The 20,516-nt window shown below is 34.9% G+C and overlaps 1 non-coding gene across 1 annotated transcript; it reads right to left on the reverse strand.

Moving 5' to 3' along the window:
- Nucleotides 1–720: 720 nt before the first annotated feature.
- Nucleotides 721–822, reverse strand: LOC131489828 (U6 spliceosomal RNA). The gene has a single exon (XR_009250769.1). It is a non-coding gene; the product is annotated as a U6 spliceosomal RNA (small nuclear RNA).
- Between the last annotated feature and the right edge of the window lie 19,694 nt (nucleotides 823–20,516).

Below are 20,516 nucleotides of genomic sequence, written 5' to 3' on the forward strand. Positions count from 1 at the left end.
GTTCTTAGAGGGGAATTCCAAGAATTATCTAGTATCTCTTGCCAATTAGGAAGGGAGTCCAGTGAATCTTCTGTACTAGAAAGATTTGTTTAGAGAAAGGTAAACCTTTCCATTCCAAATCATCTAAATCAATGCTAAATGTGAGGAAAGATAAGGGTGAACAGGGGAAAGATTACACAAAACATATATTATAAAGTCTAGAGGAAGACCCAAGCCCCAATACTAATCTTAAAACATCCTAAAACACCATTTAAAACATTCTTTTAATTGAATTTTCCAACTATTTTAGAAAAAATGATGTGACTTGCATTGGCTTGCATTTTGCTTTGTGGTTCATCAGTTAAAGCATTAATGGTGTTTTATTTTTAAAAACCTGTGGTTTTCAAATACATTTGTATTACAGTATGTCAAGCTTGGTGTTCTTAAACTTACTTAGAATTATCATCTATAATGCAGGTGTTTTCCCATCATATAGGGATGAAACAAGATCTTTTTGATCTAACAAAATTTTACTACAAAATTTATTACACTTTTACTGTAAATGGATTAACGATGCAATATTTGATTGACAACAGCAAATCAGGAGTAGCTGATTAATAGTGGGGGAAAACCAGGAGAAATTTGTTATATGAATGCAAAAATCTTTGTACATCAGAGATGTCTGTTTACCATTGTGAAGAATGAATGGGACTTCACAGAGGTATTTGGGTGGGGATGGGAAATAGTAGCATTAAGTTGTTCTTTCAACAGGCTCTTGCCTTATGCAGGGGCCATGCCAATCTCCGTATCATTCCAATTTTAGTATATGTGCTGCTGAAGCAAGTGCTAGCCTCTTCTTTCTTCAGATAAGATACACCAGAAACCATTGACTGAAGAATTATTTTAGATTTCTGATACATTCAAATTCTAAGTATTGATTGATAGGTGTGCTTTGGAAACTTCAGACTCCTTTCTTCCTATTTCAATATTCCCTACTCCATGTAACACCTCCAAATTAACAATATTTGATGACAATCAGTATTACTTTTTAGAACTAAAGGATTTCTGTTCTTTAAATTAGCTTTAAGAATCAGGATTAAATGTACCTTTTTCCTTTCCAAAGTTAACTTAGTTTTGCTAGAAGATGCTCATATATACTTAGGGTTGATACTGATTAGGACTGAGATCTGTTGTGGCAATGGTGAAATATATTCAGCACAATTTTATACCCAGTCACATTACTCTGTTAAGCAGAATTTTAATACAATAAATAATCCATATTAGAAGAAAGCTAGTCAGTCCCTCTATAGGAAACCAGCATGTTTCCTTACAGGTATTAAGAGAAGAAGGAAGTTGTCATGCACATACCACTATTTTTCTGCTCTGCTTCCTAAATAGATTTACATGGCTTTTGTCTTTGTTGGTGTTGTGGGAGTTGTGATGATTAATTAGGATGCAAAATTTGTTGAGACTGATTTCCTTTTAATAGGGGGATAAAATAATTTAAGCCTATTTATAGTTCCTAGAATTTTTATATCATGGTCTACATGACTATAAATTTATTGGAGAAAGTCTCTTGTATTTCATCACTCTTTAAAAAATATTTTCTCTGTCTTAAAAGACCATTTTCAGAAATATTCCTTATCCTTATTTAATGTTTTCCCCCAAGTTACTTTAGAACATGTCATGGAGTCAGTTCTGTGGAGATGTTAGCTGCAAGTGAGGTCTGGGGCAGTGTGGTTAGACACACAGCCAATTGGTACTTAAAAGAATGATATCTTTTTAATTAACTGGTTTCTACCTCAAATTATTATTAAAAATAGGCTGCTAAGGCAAAAAACAATCAGGGAAGAAATTATAGTGGACAACAGTTGCCATGAGGTCAGAAAATCTTTCGTTCTCAAAGTTGTCATTTATAAGTACTGTGGACAACACATGTTCTTCTGATCAATTACTTCCCAAAGGAAAGTCTACATATTTAGGCTCCCAATTCCAGACATTCTTTCTTCAACATCTTCTGAAGTTGATTCTGGTACCAAACCAAAAAAGATTGTGGGTTCAAACTACTAGGAAGTAATTAGGCGTTGATGGACTGTACCGTCTGCTGGCATTATGGAGGATGAGGGCCGTGGAGCTGAGATCTTCGTTCCCAAATTCAGGATGGCAGACCACCCACAAGATCAGTCTTCTGACAACGCTCAGGAAAATGCCTACTACCAGGGACCATGAGCCAAGGAACAAACTAAGCTAAGCACAGTTTCCTTTAATATAAAATCTCTTTATAAACACACACTCACATATACACACACACAAAGACACACGCAAAGGCAGATATGCATGTACACACACACATAGATCCATATGGATGTGCAATTTATAATTCATCTGATATCCTATCTTTAATCGCCTCCCAAATATGGCCAAGCTAATACAATGCAAGCTATTTATAACACTGGTTTCAGAAACCAGGTTGCATGCTAGTATCATGGAGAGTGATTCACTATGCTCAGAGAGGATGCCAGCTTGAGTAAGAAAACACTGTTTGTTTTCAAGAAGCTTAGAGTTTAGCATGTACCAAAGAGGAAATTTTTTCATGCACTGATGAAGATAATATGAATACACTCCAAAGTAAAATTAAAATAATCACTTAAAGGAAGTATAAGGTGTTAAAAGTGCTCAAAGGTGAGTGAGATATACCTATTTGGCTTTGTCATCCTTATTAATACAGCATACATAATTTAACTGTGAAGTATAGCAAGGCACTTAAAATGCAATCTTATTAAACTAATATACTTGTTTTCTATATGTATATAATGCCATTCATAAAATACTTTTATTAATAGTATGTGACTATTACTATAACAAACTCTATCCATATATTGAATGTTCTAGTGTATATTAGGCATTTTATTTTTTATTAGATGCTCAAATATTTTTGAATGAATGAATTAAATGCTGGAAATGGAATATCAACCAAAGAACTGGCTTGATTCCAAAGCCCTTGCTCTTTTCATCACAAAATGCTACCTTTCTAAATCAGTAGTCTCAATCTTGGCTACACGTTGGAATCATCTAGGGAGCCAGGAAAAGTACTGATGCCTAGATGCCATGTCCTAAAATTCTGATTTACGTGGTCTTGGCTACAGCCTGGGCATCAGAATTTTTTAAAGCTCCTTAGATGATTCTAATGTGAAGCTAAGGTTAAGAATCATTGCTCTAAATACAGTCTTTTGAGATAAAAATATAGAAGCTCTTATTGGCTAGACAAGAGCTTTAACAATTTAAATAAGAAACACACCATTTTAGCACAGTGTTTTAGGATGAATTCAGATCATCTGTATGAAATTAAACACTTTTAAATATCAGGGCTTTATAAATGCAAGGGGTAGGTGGTGCAATCAAGAAGGTTCTTTAATGTTAAAAAGGCAATACCTCAACCAAAAGGTAGAGATATAGTCAGGTAAATAGCACCAGCATTAACAAATTATAATTAATTTATATGACTTCCTGTAGAAAAATATATGTGGTAATTAGGCACAAGAATGGCTTTCTGTTATTTAAAAATTTTACAAATGTCTTAAGCAATGTATTTGTAAGATTTGAAAAGTTTACGTAAATTCTTGGGTCCCTCCATCCATACTTGAGCCTGATGTACAAGTTCCCTGCAGACCTATTCACAGTTACTCCCTTTTATCCAATGAAGCATGTTTGGATCATATATGAAGTAACTGCATACTAGTAAATTTATTGTCCAACTTACAAAAAAGCCACATGAAGGAGGGAAATTCTGAGACCTGTAATGTGGTCACTGCTAACTTAGCCAAAACTAACTTTTTGATATCTTCATGTTCTTAACATCTGCATTTTGCTCAGTCTCCAGAGTAGTAGTAGAGGTAATATAGGAGACAGATGAGAAAAAATGGAGGAAAAACAGCCCTCCAAAAACAGTATAATAAATTATTATAATGTATCTTCATTAATCATGCTCAGCAATGGCTTCAATTATTTATTTTTCAGTGGAGGTTTAAGGGTGAGTGAGTGAGGCTTTCTTTCAAGCTGCTTTATGATTCTTTGAAAATCTGAGATGGAAAAAATTCTCAGGCCTTAGCACTGGGATCCTAATTTAAGTCTCATTCCTATTGAAGCCAACAAGAAGGAACAGCACAGAGGTATCCCACACCTTGGAACGTATAAATCTATTTTAATTGATACAAGGAATCAGGTCATTGTCTTCCCTAAACTAACTTGGCCCTATTTTTTCTCACATTTTAGAAATGATATTTATTCTAAGGAACACAAATAGCTTGAAGAAACTCTTTCATAAAATTATGCTTCAGCAGTAGAAATATTCTCTTCCTGAACCATCTACACCAGCGTCACTACACAGTAGAGTGAAGCTGCTTATTCCAGGATCAGTGCAAATTATCTCTTCAGTTTTCATGGTTTTGCACCAGACTTCAACTTCTAGTCACAACATGACTTGAATAGTTTGAAAATAAGCCCTCTCTCTCATGCCAGCTGAGGGTGGCCTTTTCTGGAAGCCCACAAAAGATGGAATGTCTGAGATCCTAAAGGTTTCTCTTTGGAGTTTTAAGACAGTCCACACTTCCTCAAAGATGGTGCCAAATTCACCAAACTTTTCATAAGTCTGACCCAAATTGTAGACTGTGCACAGGGCCAATCACCAAGCCAAACTCATCTGGTTCAAATGTATAATTTCATTTGTAAAACTGGCTGTATCTGGCAAAAGGAACAGTAGAGCTGGGCACTGATATACAGCATGTGAGACCAAAGCTGGAGATACACACAGGTCTAGCAGGAAAGGAGCGTGAAATGGGCCTAGAGCTCCAGAATGGAGGAAAGTCAAGCAGTGACTGGTAAAGATAATACATATTTCCATAAAACTTTGCTTATTTTCTTCAACTTTAAGAAAGCTGAACAGACAAATAATAACTGATGCTATCATCACCCCAAATACTTTACAACTGTTATAAACTGGAGTTCTGCTTCAAATGGCTGAGACCAAAAAAAGAAGATATAGCCAAGAGTCTAGAAACATTGTCTTGGAAATGGTATGGGTGTATTCTAGGCAGAGGTAACATGCAAAAGGGACCTGGTGGTTTGGGATAAAAGGTTAAAAAGTTGAAAACAGTGAGAACCTGGAGTTCTATTTCATCACATCTGGTGACCACATGTTCCCTTATTTTGGGATACAGAAGCAACAACTTTTCTCTATTTAATGAATATTTTCAGTGTTTCCAAAATTCACATTCCTCACGACAACATCCACAAAAGAAAGGGAGAACCCCTGTACCTTGAAACATGCCATTACTCAGGTTAACTCTTCTTCCTCCTCTTTGTTACAATCATCATCATCATCTTAGCCATTGGCTCAATGTAAGTGAAGATGATTGAGTCAGGAAGCCACAAAGTAAGGGACAAAGTTTTTAAAATAAAGATCATCACTGGTATTTACCCAAAGGAAATGAAAATACTCATTTGAAAATATATATGCATCCCTATGGTTACAGCATTATTTACAACAGTCAAGATATGGAAGCAATCTAAGTATCCATCAATAGATGTATGGATAAAGATGTGGTATATACATACAATGGAATATTACCCAGCCATAAAAAGGAATGAGATCTTGCATTTGTGACAACATTGATGAACTTAGAGGGCATTGTGCTGAAGTAAAATAAATCAGTAAAATAAATCAGAGAAAGACAAATACCACATGATTTCACTTATGTGTAGAATCTAAAAGACAAAGCAAACAAAAAAAGCAGAAACAGACCCATAAATACAGAGAACAAACTGGTGGCTGCCAGATGGGAGGGGTTGGAGGGATGGGTAAAATGGGCAGAGGAGAGTGAGAGGTACAAGCTTCCAGTTATGGAATGAGTAAGTCTTGAGGCTGAAAGATACAACATGGTGAATATAGTTACTGATACTGTAATTTGTAGTACTGTATGGTGACAGATGGCAGTTACACTTGTGAGAATAGCATAATGTATAGAGTTGTTAAATCACTATGCTGTACACCTGAAGCTAATGTAACATTGTGTGTCAAATACAACAAAAAAAAGAATTTAAAGAATTCAGACTTCACACCATAATAACAGGGAACAAACCAAAAAAAAAAAAAAAAAAGAGAAGAAAAACATGCTAAGAACTTAATCTTAGGGAACACAGGACCTAAAGACTTAAAGTCAGAAAGAAACTAGAATAGTTTACTTTTAAAAAGGAAAGGAAAACAAGAAGTGAAATTATAATGAAAACAACAGAAATTTTGTTGGAGGGGTTGAGGTTTGGGGAAAATCAAGTGTCAAATGTGGGGAAATATTCAAGTATGATGATGCCCAAGACTACTCAAAAGTCTTGGAAATTTGACATTTTCTGGAGACCACAGTGCTGTGGTAGAGGCATTCTTCAGTGAATGGGCAAGCATATAGGAAATTAGACATGGTGGCAATATCTATTCTTTGGCCTGCTGTCTTAAGAATGCTATTTGGGAAGAAATGGGAAGCAATCACTGGAGGAAAATAAAGGGTAGAGAGTGGATTTTTATTTTTAAAAATTTATTTATACCATGGAGTAAACAAATCAGTAGAGAGGCAGTGGGAATAGGAAAATATGGCAAGATTAGGACTGATTAGTGAAAGGGAAACTCCTGTTTTGAGATCAGAAGATTTCATGTAGAAATTTTGAGGATTAAAAGAGAAATTAAGGGGGTTCTTAGCTAATGAGCTGTGTTTCTGTAATAAGTAGGGAACCAAGCCATTTCCTGTGGTGGTAAAAGTAAGATAGGAAGTTGTAACTACAGATCAGCCAGTGGAATGGCCAATGCTGGAAATAGGAAACAATGAGTTAGGTGTAAGTAAAAGGATTTATGAATAGTATGAAGTCTCTAAATGATCTTAGTAAACATAAGTTTGTAATAGAGCCAAATTACATGTGTCTCCCCCAAACAGTTGACAGTCTAGGTATATAGTGAAGAAGGCACATGTTTTGATTAATCCAGATTTGATAATTGATGGAACAGACAGGATAAAAAGACAAAAGAATTCAGAGTAGTCTGTAAAGTAGAATGAAATGTACTGTAGTCTCAGCTTAGGAATCCCTAGGAAAGAGACAGAACTAAGAGAAAGAGACATAGAGCTAAGCTAAGACATAAAATCTCTGATCATTTCTGAGCTTTTATTCAAAAAATGCCTTTACTTCCACTCCCCATATTTAACCCAGAAATTATGCTTCCAGAAATATATCTGACAAATAATCCCATATATATTCAAAGTATATTCACTGCAGCATTGTCTATATTAGCAAAAACTGGAGATAACATGAATTTCCACTAATAGCGATCTGGTAAGTAAATTACAGTGCAATGAAATAATGGAATCCTAAGCAGCAATTAAATAGAATGAGGCATATCTGCATGAACTGATAGGCAACAACTCCAACATGTGTTAAATGAAAAAGCAAGATGTGAAACAGGTGTATTGTGTGCTACCATCTGTATAGAATTAAAGGAATGGGCATGTACACACACACATGTACATAATATCTCTGGAAGGACAGAGAAAGTCTGGATATGGTAAATGCCTCTGGAGATGGGGCTATATGGCTGGCAGTAATGGTGAAGAAGACATACTCTCACCTTACCAAATATATGTTATATTTTTTCATTTTTTATTACATATCCATACAATTGCCTGGACAAAAAATGTTTACAAAAGTTACATGCCATCATTGTATGCCATCCCCATTAGTGGTGAGGGCCAGTAGGGTAACATACTTAAATAAATTTGTGCTGGGTTTTACCTGAGTCCTTCTGGACTAGTCAATTTTTAGTTATATTAGATAAAATGAGATAATTTAGTATAGGCAATATTTTTTATGTCCTGAACCAGAAAGACCTAGGGTTCAAAAAATAAAGCTATTTCTGATAAAATGGCATGCAGAAAAGACATTCATGTTGAATTGTCCTACTGACAAATGCTAAGCTGAAAGAGAATTCTATAGAAACACCCATCCACTTTCTTCAGAACTTCAGGAATAGAATGAGTTTATAAATAAATGTTCAGGTACAATTCTACTGAAACTTAAATATCATGTTTTCTGCACTAAAGTTTTCTTGATTAAGATTTTTTTATGGCTTAAGGAAAAACTTTTTTTTAAACATCTCTTAGGGTATACTTGGCTATGAGAAAATGCACCTCATAAGTAGTAAAATTTGTCAGTATTTTTCTTCCTTCATAGCAAGCTACAGTCTTCAGCTGCTTTGTATATAGACAGCACCTACATTTCAACCTTATTTCTGAAGAGACATATGCAAGGCTGTAACCCATACCTTGCCAAATAAGTCTGTACAGAATCCAGAGTCATCTTATTTGGTGGGATATTTCAAAAGTTCTATACAGAGCAGGATGATATAGACTGTAAGATGGAGAAATATATCTGACAAATAATCTGACAAATATACCTGGGGATAGCCTAAAACAAAGTATAATATGCAACACAAACAGCTTTTGTAATGCCTAAGTTTTGGTATGTATTCATTTTCAAAACTAATAGCAATTACTGCCAAATCCCACATTGTTGTCTGTGCTGATTTATACTGTGGTGGGGTGGGTGTGTAGGGAGGAGAAAAAGAAAACTACAGAAGCAAGAGAGAGACTTAATTTTTTAAGTTTATTTATTTATTCTGAGAGAGAGAGACAGTGTGTGAGCAGGGCAGGGGCAGAGAGAAAGTGAGCAGGGTAGGAGCAGTGAGAGAGAGAATCCCAAGCAGGCTGTGGGGCTCAAACTCATGAACCACAAGATCATGAGCTGAACTGAAATCAACAGTCAGACATTTAACCAATTGAGCCAAATATTGGGTCTCGAGTGTCTTCTTATCTAGCTTACTAGAAATCTGATTATTTTGAACCATTTTAGAAGGCTGTAGCCAAGCTCACATAAAGCACACCTGAGCTCTGGCTGCCAACTCAAAAGGTGAGCCATAGGTTGAAAAAGAAACATGGACAGCACTGCTTTCCCTGTTTATAATAAACACCCTTATGCCTCTACAACCTAAAATGTCACTTACCCCTTTTGTACCTCCTAGAGAGCTACACATTCTTCCAACTTTGGTTCAAATGTCCTTTATACAGTGCTCTCCCTGCTTCTCTAGGCATTACACAATGTGTTTTTACAGAGCTATTACAGCACTTCTCACAGAATTTGGTAATAAGAATTTATGTCTGTACCTATAATGATAAATATCTGCTTCAATATTGGGCTATGAAGTCCATGAAAACAGAGGCCTTGTCTTTTCATTTTTGAATCCCCAGCAGATGATAGTGACCTGGCAGGCCACAATCTCTCTCAGCTTCAGTTTCCTCATATATAATGCAGAAAGAATAATTTCAGTCTTGAAGTGTTATTGTAAGGATTAAAAATAATACATGCACAATGTGGAGAAAGGAAAACCAACAGGAACTCAAGACTAGGAAAATTCTTAGTAAGCATATTCTACTCTGGGTGGTCATATTTTTTCAGTCAGCTTTGGGAGCAGAGAGAGAGGACAGAAGGAGCAAAGAGGAGCTTAGAGAAGATGAACCAGACATACAGCGAGAAGCAGGAATAGAAAATGGAATGAGGTCATCCTTGGCTCTCCCTATAGCTTTCTAATTCTAAGTTCCAGTCTTTCTGAGGTCCACTTGCATTCTTTAGCATTAAAGGAAATGGTTTTAAGCATAACATGTTCAAGAAAGAAAAATTTTTATCATTTGTTAAGTGATGAATAGCTTCCAAAGAGAACAGAAACAGAAGTAGTAAACTTGGAGGAGTTTATATCAATGATGTTTATAACGTATCTCTTGGATGTCTTGTGATACATGCATGAGATTTTTATATAAGATATACAAGAGGAATCTAGAGGCCAATAAATCAAAGTTGGACATTTAACCCTCTTGTCAATCTGCATACTCCTCCTGGGTGATTCAATATATACCCAAAGTACCACTACATAGGTACTTTGGTGTTCACACCTTCATCTCCAACCCAAGCATACAACTTGTGCTCCAAAGTTTCATTTCCATCACCTGAAGTAGCTGAATATAATGGCCTACAGGCATCCCTGTCTCAATATCATTAAATACTAATCTTAATATATCTCCAAATACCATGTTCTCCTCCAAACATGTCCCTCTACCTGCATACTTGGTTTCAGAACATGGATGCCACCACTTGATACCCAGTCTACTTAGCTGGAAAACTGTGGTTCATTCTTGACTCCCTAATTTTCTTCCCTCGCTACACTTAGGAGAGCAATGCTGCACACATATAAAGACAAAGGCTTAAAATTCTGACAGGCCTAGATTTTGGTTCTGCCACTTATTAGTTATGTGACTTTGAAAACACTATGTCCTGTAATTCATTATCTTTATTTGTAAAGTGGAACTATTAATGCCTATCTTAGAAGAGTGTTTAACAACTAGATATAATGTACACAGAGTTGCAGATTCCAATCCCTAGTACCTGGACATGACTTTATTGTGTCATAGAGTAGACAACGGTTTGTTTATAAGTTCCTACCAGACTTTAAGCTATTTGAGAAGGGGACCCTAATATTCTCTCTGAAACTTTGAATTGAATGAAGAGTAGCATAGTTTTTCCTAAAAGGTTTGAAACTCCATGTCAAAATGGAATAAAAGACACAAGAAACCATGGCAGAGTAGATAAGAATTTATCTTTTTAGGCTTTATATATATATATTTACATATATATGTAAGGCACTTATTTTTCAAAAGCATTTGCAAAAAATCAGAGAACATTATAAGAAGGGAAAATATGCTATACTTTTCAGAGTGGAAGAAGACTATAAAATATCTTGATAGACAATCTAAATCAGACAGAAATCCTGTAGACAATCAAAAACATGGTTACTATGGAATGTTTGGTCTGGCTAGCTGGGGGGGACGGGATGGTGGGGGAAGGCACAGCCAAGAATTGCATTTCTGTGACTCACTACTCCTACAAAAACGATGGCTTCTGAGAAATACCATTTAGAAAAAAAATGCCTATAATAAAATGTCTGGTGCCATACCAAAAATAACATTCAGAAGGGGAAGCCCTCAATTAATTTTACTTAGAAAACAGAACGTTGAAATCACTGAGAATCTACCTAAAGATTTCAGGAGGTTTATGTGAGCTCATTTGTTCATTTATTGGTTCATTCATTTGTTCATTCAACAAATATGTAATAAGTGCCAACTGTAAGCCAAGGCTCTGATAGGTATGGTGGCAAACAAAGCAGACACAGTGCTTATATTCAGGGAAGTTACCATTTACAGGAAAGACAGACAAACAAGCAAAAACAATAACATGTAATAAGAATGTACAAAATATATTCTCTACTGAGCATTATGCTAGAATGCTTTGGAAACAGATGGGAAGAGCATTTAACCAATCTAGTGTTAGAAGGAAACACTTTCCTCAAGATGAAAAAGAAGTGGAAAGATTATCAAGTAGTAGGGACAGTTTACGCAAAAACTTGAGGTAAGAAATACCTAAAATGGAGAAAATTTAAAGTTCAAGATGAAACAGTTTGAGATTAGGCTGCAGAGTGGGGTAGAAGTTGGGATATGAAGGATCTAATTTTTTTTAAGGAAGTGAATTGAATTTACATTCAATAAAATGCATAGATTTAAGCTCAAAAGAATTCTGACAAATGTATACATGTGTAACTCACACTCCAGTCAAAATATAGAATATTTTCATTTCCTGGGAAAGTTTGCTAGCATCACTTTATAATCATCTCCTATCTTGCTCCCCTACCTTCTGACTTGGGTAAAAACTGCTCTGCTTTTAATCACTTTATGATTTGGTTTTACTTATTCGACAGTTTCATATAAATATATTTTTCCATATGAACTCTTGGTTTCTTTACTCAACATATCTGTGAATTTTCTCCATGTTGTATGTATTAATAGTTTATTTCTTTTTTATTGCTTACTAGTATTGATTTTATGATATTCTATAATATTGTTTGGGCTGTTTGGCCACTATAAATAAAGTGGCTATGAACATTTATGTACAAGTCTTTTTTGCACATGAGTTTTCATTTCTTTTCAGGAAATACCACAGAAAAGATTGGCTAGGTCATTTGATAAGTATGTTTAACTTTAGAGAAAATGGCAGACTATTCTTAAAAGTGGTCATGCCATTTTATATCTCACCATAAATTTATGAAAATTCTTGTTTTTCCATATCCTTGCCAATATTTTATATTACCAATTTGTTTAATTTTAGACATTTTATAGTTTTGAAATGTATTTCATTATGATTTTAATTTATATTTCCAATAATGACTAAAAATGTTGAACATCTTTTTACATAATTGGCCATTTGTATTTTGCCTTTTATAAAATGTGTTTACTTCATTTGCCATTTTAAAAAATTGGGTTGATTGTTTTATCATTAAGTTGTATGAGTTCTTTATATCCAAGTACTTTGTCAGTTATATGTGTTATGAGTACTTTCTTTTAGTATGTTGCTTGCCATTTCACTTTCTTGAGTTTCCCCTTTGAAAAGCGATTGGTTTGAATTTTTGAGGACATCCAATTTATCAATATTTTCTTTTATGGTTACTCGTCGTTCTGTTTTCCTATGTTTGTTTCTAAAAGATTTATAGTGTTCATCTTTGCATTTAGGTATAACATCAATTTTGAGTTAATTTTATATATGGTGTGAAGTAAGAGTTGAAATCTATTGTTTTGTACATTTAGATCACATTACAATTGTTTTGGCATCATTTGTTGAAAATACTGTCATTTTCCCATTGAATTACCTTGCAGAAAATCAACTGTTTCTATTGACTTTCTTTCTTAACTATATATTGCATTTCTATATTTCTATTTTCCTCACTTTCTATTTGGCAACAAGTTCAATTGCTGGCTAATCCCTTAGAATCTGTATAGGTTTGATTTTATGCTTTATTAGTGAAGAGCTATGGAAAACCCAAGGTATTTTGTCAGCCCTTCTAACGTAGTGGGACTCAACCTCCAAACTCTATTGCTTTATGGATCTCCTGAGAACTAGGTATTAGGATTTCTTAAGGCAATTTTATGGTAGGTCTTACTCAGATGTTAAGACAGATGTTAAGTCACAAGTGCAAAGATAGGAAAGACTATAAGATATAAAATCAGAGTCTATTTTTATATAGGTTACACTTGACAATAGAAAGTCAGCCATGGTCCTGAGAGCAATAGCCAGCAAGTCTCTGATGAGAACTTGCCTTATAATTTATGAAATCATTTGCCTCCAAACCAAATTCCCCAGCTATAAAATGGGACTAATGTTATAACAATCAAAGCATAAAACACTGAATTAATTTTCATTGAAAAAGGACCATGAAATTCTCTGTAAAAATGCACTTTGGTGCAAATGCTGAGGGAAAGAGCTTAAATGAATTAGGAAATAATAAACCTACAGTATGAAAAAAATGATGAAAATTTGCCATTCTTGGGTCAAAGAGTGAAACAAAATATCTGTTATTTTGAAATAACTTTATTTGAGAGGTCAGGAAAAATAGCAGCTGAGGCTAAAATCAAAACCTTCAGAAAGGTTGTGAGCTCAGAACATTGGGTTTAGGTCAATGTGTCATGTGTACTAAGTTAGGGTGTCTTCTGAATTTTGGTGGCAAACAACCACTAAGATTAAAACATGCCATAAAAGTCATGTTTTGAAAACTGTGGTTTACATTCGTCTGTAGAAAACTGGGTCTTGCTGATAGCCCAAATGTATGACTTAAGCCATCTGCTACTTCTGCTGATATGAAAGAGAATGACATAAATGTCCCTTATAGCAGTGATCTCCTTAGCTCTGCTTAGCCCTTCAGGAGTTCCTCTGCAGTATATTAATTTGATGATTACTTATTTCATGATTTCATGTCTTTTTAACATTCTTTATCTAGACTGTAGGCTGAGAATCTTTTCTGCTTTGAATCCCTTTCCTTATCCCCGAAGATGCCGAGGTTATCATTTTATTCACACTGGAAACTCAGAATGTTTGCTGATAATAATGTCTGGAAAGGGAAGCGCATCATTTTCAGGAACATGAAGCAAAGGTTACTCATTTCTATTGCTTTAGTCTGGGCCTTTTACCATAGCATTGTATGTATTAAAGATCATGGACTCAAGTCGGGCAGCCTGGGTTCAATTCCAGCCCTACTATGTACCTTGGTCAAATTACTTATTCTCAGTGTCCCTTAGTTTTCCAGTCTATGAAACAGAGATGACACTAGTACTTGGTCCTGACTTGTAATGATTAAGCAAGTTAATACTAAAATGAGAATCATGCCTACAATGTAGTGAGCACTAAATATATATTTACTAAAGAAGTAATTTTTCACCAAGATTGCTGCCACTGTCACATGTTTGTGTTTCTGTCCCTAATCCTGTTCCCCACCAATTCACTTGTGACTGCAGAGTGACCCTTCTAAAGTACAAATAGAATACTCTACTTCTCTGCTTAATTGTCTAAATAGAGTTTGACCTTCTAGCTATCATGGAGTAAATGGTACCAAGCTAGACTTTTTGCCATAAACATTGCTAAGACTGGACAAAACATATCAGGCAACTGTTTTTTAGGCAGTGAAGTGATTGATTTGCTGGGGGAATTGATGCTCTTTATTAGTGCTTTAACTTGTGATAACTGGGATAACTATGCTTGAGGCATATTATCAAAAAAGAGTTCCACTGGTATGTCTCCCGGTAAAGGTAGGTTTACTTGGAGGGGCACTAGGATGACAATAGCACAGACTAATAATAAAAGAGAGTAAGATTCACTGTGTTTATAAATTTCCAACTCTCCTCAAGATAAACATGCAATCCAGAGTTTCACATAAGAGACAATGTAATAAAAGTAGCACAGATTTTGGTGAGAGATTAATCCAGATTCAAATTGTTTACCTAATCTTGACCAAGTTATGTGGATTTTCTGAACCTTGGTTTCTTCACCCATTAAAAAAGTTTTAATGACAGTAGTGGGTTCAATGGTAGTCCCCATATGTCTGTGTTATAACCTCCAGAACCTGTGAATGTAACCTCATTTGGAAAAAGGGTCTTTGGAGATGTAATTAAGTCAAGGATCTTGAGGCATGATTCAGGATTTTCTGAGTGGATGCTAAGTCCAATGACAGTGCCCTCATAAGAGACACACAGAGGAGAGACACACAGGGAGAAGAGAAGGCCATGTGAACCTGAAGGTGGAGACTGGCAGTATTCACAAGCCAAGAAATGCTTGAGCCACAGGAAGCTGGAAGAGGCAAGGACAGATATTCCCCTTAGAGCCTTCGAAGAGAATATGGCCCTGTAGATTCTTTGGTTTTCAACTTCTGGCCTCTATATGAGAATATAGGTGAGTTTTAAGCCACTCAATTTATGGTAACTTGTTATAGCAGGAAATAAACACAATGACCTTACATGATCTTTGTAGGGAATGGACATAGACCAGTACCTAACCCAAGTAAATGTTTATTAAATGTTAACTACTATGGTGATAATACATGATACTTCAAAAACAAAGCAATGTTCTTGAAGTTACCGTTTCCCAATATATTTTTTCTTCTTCTACAAAAGGCCATATTTATGATGGGTTATCTTGAAATGTTGAAGGCATACATGGCCACAGGATATCTCATGAACCATGGACCAGGTGTCTTTTACTCTGATATAAGTTTATAAGGTTGGGTGTCCAGGTTACTTCTAAAGATGTTCAAAAAAAGCTAAGGAATCTTAAAGTCTAAGGATATCAATAAACTTCAGTTTCCTTGACAGCTGATAGAAAACTCACTTGCAAGAAGAGGGCGGTCTTTATTCAAGACAAGATTTTAAAAGCCCATTTCAGAGGAGAAGCTATGCTTCCAGCACCTGCATAGAAATAGATGTGTTTTAAGTAAGACAAGAGGAAATACTTCTTGATGACTCCCAAAAAATGAAGGAATTAACTAGACAGAAGGTAGAAAAGGCTCCAAGCTCTAAAATCTAACCCTTCCTCCTTAACCCTCTTGAAGAAAACTATAAACAATGAAAAATATGACTCGACCAATTTCCTTCCTACTTCTTTCCCACTCCTCCTACCTGCCCCCCTTCCTTCTTTCCCTTGTCTATTGCTCTGTTTGTAAAAAGTGCAGAGAGACTAGTCTTTAAATCCAGAGTAACCTAAAACCGAAAGAGTGTGTGAAAGTAAGAATGCAAAGGCAAAAAGATACACATGTTATTTCATCTTTGCTTAGATCTAGCCACTAGTTCAAAGTTCAAGTTAGAGTACAAGGGGAAGATATGTCCAAAAGAACTGCTAAAGATTAGGCTGGAGTTTTGATGTTCATTGTCTCTTCATAAAACTCCACTCACCGAACATACAGTTCAACAACTGAAAACATTTTATCCATAAATTTCAAGATTCCTGAAATGAAAATATATTTCTGGGGTGGAAAATTAACTTCTGAGGTGAAAATACTTTTCACATGCAAAAACCTAGTTTTAGAATGTATTTTCTTAGGGAAACATGTATGTCTTGAAAGATTGTTGGTTTTAACTAAGACTATCACAATTGAAACATGGTTATGACTGGTTATAATCAGTTGCAGTAAAATTACTTTATATATGTCCAATGAAAGATTGAATTACCAGGAAAACTACATGCTATACATAATATGACATCTTTGAAACTTACTTCTTCATCAATCTAGGGGGACTGATCACATCAAATATATATCATATTATTAGAGAAGTAGTACATGTTAGAGTGTAAATCTGTGATAAAACACAATTCAGGTAATGTAGGGTTAAATATATATTAGAATTGAGAAAGGCTTTATGTCAGAACAGTAGATTTGAATTAAACATTGAAGAAGATTGAAAGCTATCAGCAAAGTTAAACTTCATAAAGGCAAGTTAGTTAAACTCCCAGGATTGTAAAGATGAGAGCAGTAAGGGAAGAAAGGGATATTAACATTCTTTCACTGAGGATCACATTTGGATGAGCACTCACATGTCTGAATACAGTAACTGTATTTAACATTCACTTAACAAATGGGGAAAATTGCAAATGGGTACATAAAAGCCTAGCAACTATCCAGGGAGACAGAAAAGAGAATAAGAAATATATTCTCTGATACACTTAGGCTCATGAGCAAGGAGCTAAACTGCAGTGGTACACTGAGAAATTGGAAAACATTTTAAAATGAAAATGTAGTCTCCTTAGTTTGAAATTTTTGCCCGAGTGGGTAGATTGGTTAGTCTGGACCCTTTGGAGACTTCTAAGCATTCCGAAATGCCTTCAATGGGTTTAGAATGCCAAGAATGTGCACAAATTTGGTATTTAAAATTCTAGACTTGCATTTGCTAATCCAATTAAGTCTAGCTTTGCCAGACACAGGGGCTGATCTCCACTTCGAATCATGTAGCTAAAACAGAAAAACTCAAAAAAATCTGTCGGAAGAGAAACCTATTTTAAGGCCTAAAATGACTATAAATAATTAAGGTCACTAACATTTCTTTGAAATTTATTATTGCTACAACCTTCAAAATCCTCCCAAAAACATTACATAAAGTGGACAAAATAGGTAGGTGTCAGTGTTGCAAATGTATTTTATTTTCTGATCGTTTTTATGTTTAAACTTATATTCATGCCTTTACTCATACATTCCCATTCTTCTCAGAATCACCTACCTTAGTTAGTCCACTTAATTAAATAATCCATTTTTTTATTCAAGTCCATTTCTAGTATTTTTCTATATTTCTAATAAACTCTTTAACTCTCTGGTATGATAGTGTGTATGCTTTATCATTCCAACAAGATGGTAAGTGCTCCAAAAGAAAAGACCATATTATATGGTCTTTTATATCCTCTTGATGCCTAGTTAGACCCTGACTAACATGTGTTGATTTGATATTCATGAATTCAGTTCTTATCTTAAAGCACTTTTATATTAGCAGATGTTACTTTGCACTATTAGGGAATGTACTTTATAGTAGACTGTATATGGAAATTGGAGTTCTTTAAACAAAGGTGGAAAGATAGGCTTACGTCTTAAAATTCTGAAATCCTTAACTTCCTTTAAACATGGCATATTAATCCCTGAAAGGTCCACAAATCCATATAAAGAAATTTCTAAGAAGTATAAAGCCCACAAGAAAAATAAGTGGAAAAATTAAGAAAACAGGATATTTAAATATAACTTTGGAAGATGGAAAATAGATAATTGAGTGGTCCCTAATTTAACAGAGCAGATAAGTTAAAACTTAAATGCCAACAGAAAGTGTTGCCAAGTAAGAGCAAAATAGTTTATACTGCAAAACCTAGAAAGGGTCAGAAATTAGAGGCACAAGATATCTATGAAAACAGGGAATGTCCTAGAATGGGATTAGTTGAGAGTGTGAATAGAGACCCTCACTTCATGCTAATTAAACAGAATGTAACAGTGTAGAAATCAAATATCAAACTTCTCAACAACAACGTAAAAAGCTAGATTGGAGAGCAGGAGTCAAAGGTAGGAAAGGCAGAAGCCAGGAACACCATTTCTTTTATAAACTTGTACCAATATTTATCTTTTAAACTATGTATATGTATTACTTTGGAGAATGAAATTATGTTATAAAACACCAAAAACAAAGAAAAAAAGCAGAAAAAAAATTAAGAAACAAGCACATAAATTTTTGAAATCTCCAAATATTGAACATATTACGATTTATAGTTATAGTAAAATAATCCATAGGTTAAATGAGTTTTGTTAAAAGGGAGGTTTTCTTGATTTTATAGAGAATTTCCAGATTCCTGATATTTCCAGAGAAGGGACACCATGATAAAGTTCTGATCTAACACATAAACCAGATGACATTATGTCCAAATCCTCCAGTCCAATGATTTTCTTACACAGAGTCAAGCCACAATCCTTAAAACGACCATCACCATTCTGGAAAAGCTGCACCCCAACCTACCTGAACTCATGTCCAAATCTTTCCCTTTGCTCATTCTACCCTAGCCCTGTGGTCTTTCTTGTTTATTGACTGCACCAAGAACATTCTGGTGCAGAGTTTTTGCATTTGCTGATTCCTCTGTTTGGAATAGTCTTCTCTCAGATATATCTGTGGATCTCTCTTCATTTCTTTCAGATCTCCTCTGAGACAGAGGGATCCCCTGACCACTGTATATAAACTAATACCTCCCACCTCTCACATATACATATCTCCCTTTAATACTGTTTTATTTTTCTTCAAAGCCCTTTTATCACCACTTGAGCTGATAAGAATGCAATGAGGGTTGACGTTGAACAAATAGGAAAAAATGAGAGAACTCTAGAAAGCAAAGGAAACAAAGTTAAAGAGGTAAGCATGTGCAAGAAATTTTAAGGGACAGTGAACAGACCTATCCAACTGATGCTGGAATTACATTTGAGAGGTGAAGATGAGAAAATTAGTAAAACAGTTGTGGTCAAGTTCTGGAGAATCTTTATGTCTTAAATAAGGAGATGCATTTGGAAATTTTCAATCAGGATTTAATATGAAAATACTTTAGTCATATGAACTCATAGTAATAAGTAGGATAGCTTAGGGAAGAAAGAGGTTGGAAGCCTAGCAACCAGTTATCAGGCAACTGCTCAGATAGGGGTAATTGTCAAATATAACAGAAAGGATGAAAAGAATCAGGACTTCATCACCCAGTGTAAAAAAGAATCAGGACTTCATCACCCAGTGATCAAAGGATTATAAAGTTTAAACTTTGGATATATTAAGAAAGTAATGATGCCAAAGACTGGAATAAGTATGTCAAAAGACAGAGTCATATTTGATAAGTAAGTTGAAAGTGTGATTCTGATGCTAATTGTATTTTGGGATGACATTGAGGTTTTAAAGAGGGAATTATTTGCTGGAAAATATAAATACAGAAAAAAATCAGGGCTATAAATACAGATAGGGAAATTTATCTGTTTAGAAATGATAATTGTAGTGAGAGAAGACTTCTGGGAAAGACTGTAAAGAGAGGAGAATACTTCAGATTTCACCTTGGGAAATGTCACCGTGGGAAATGGGGGGCAGAAAGAAGAGTCAAGAAGGCAGAGAAGAAATTGTTGGAGAAGTGGATGAAAAATTTGGCTATTATAATGGCATGGAAGCTAGAAAAAAGGAAAATTTCTTAAAGAAAGTGATGCTGTGTGGTTTTAAATGCTGTATAAAAGTCAAAGGGAATAAATGAAAAAGTCTTTGAGGTAATCAAGGTTTTAGATTCTGAAAAAAACAGAAACAAAAACAAAAATGAATTCAGCAGACCCTTTAACATTGTCTGAGACTTAATTTCTCAAGTTTCCACAATAACATATTACTCTTCAACTCTAAAAAATGGTGATTTTAATGTTGACTTGATAGAGTTGTTATAAGAATTAAATAAGTTACCATACAAAAATATAAATGGCAGCGTGCCTGGGTGGCTTAGTCAGTTAAGCATCTGATTCTTGATTTTGGCTCTGGTCAAGATCTCATTGTTCA

The sequence above is a fragment of the Neofelis nebulosa genome, chromosome 1 (assembly GCF_028018385.1).
Source record: "Neofelis nebulosa isolate mNeoNeb1 chromosome 1, mNeoNeb1.pri, whole genome shotgun sequence".
Taxonomy (NCBI): Eukaryota; Metazoa; Chordata; class Mammalia; order Carnivora; family Felidae; genus Neofelis; species Neofelis nebulosa.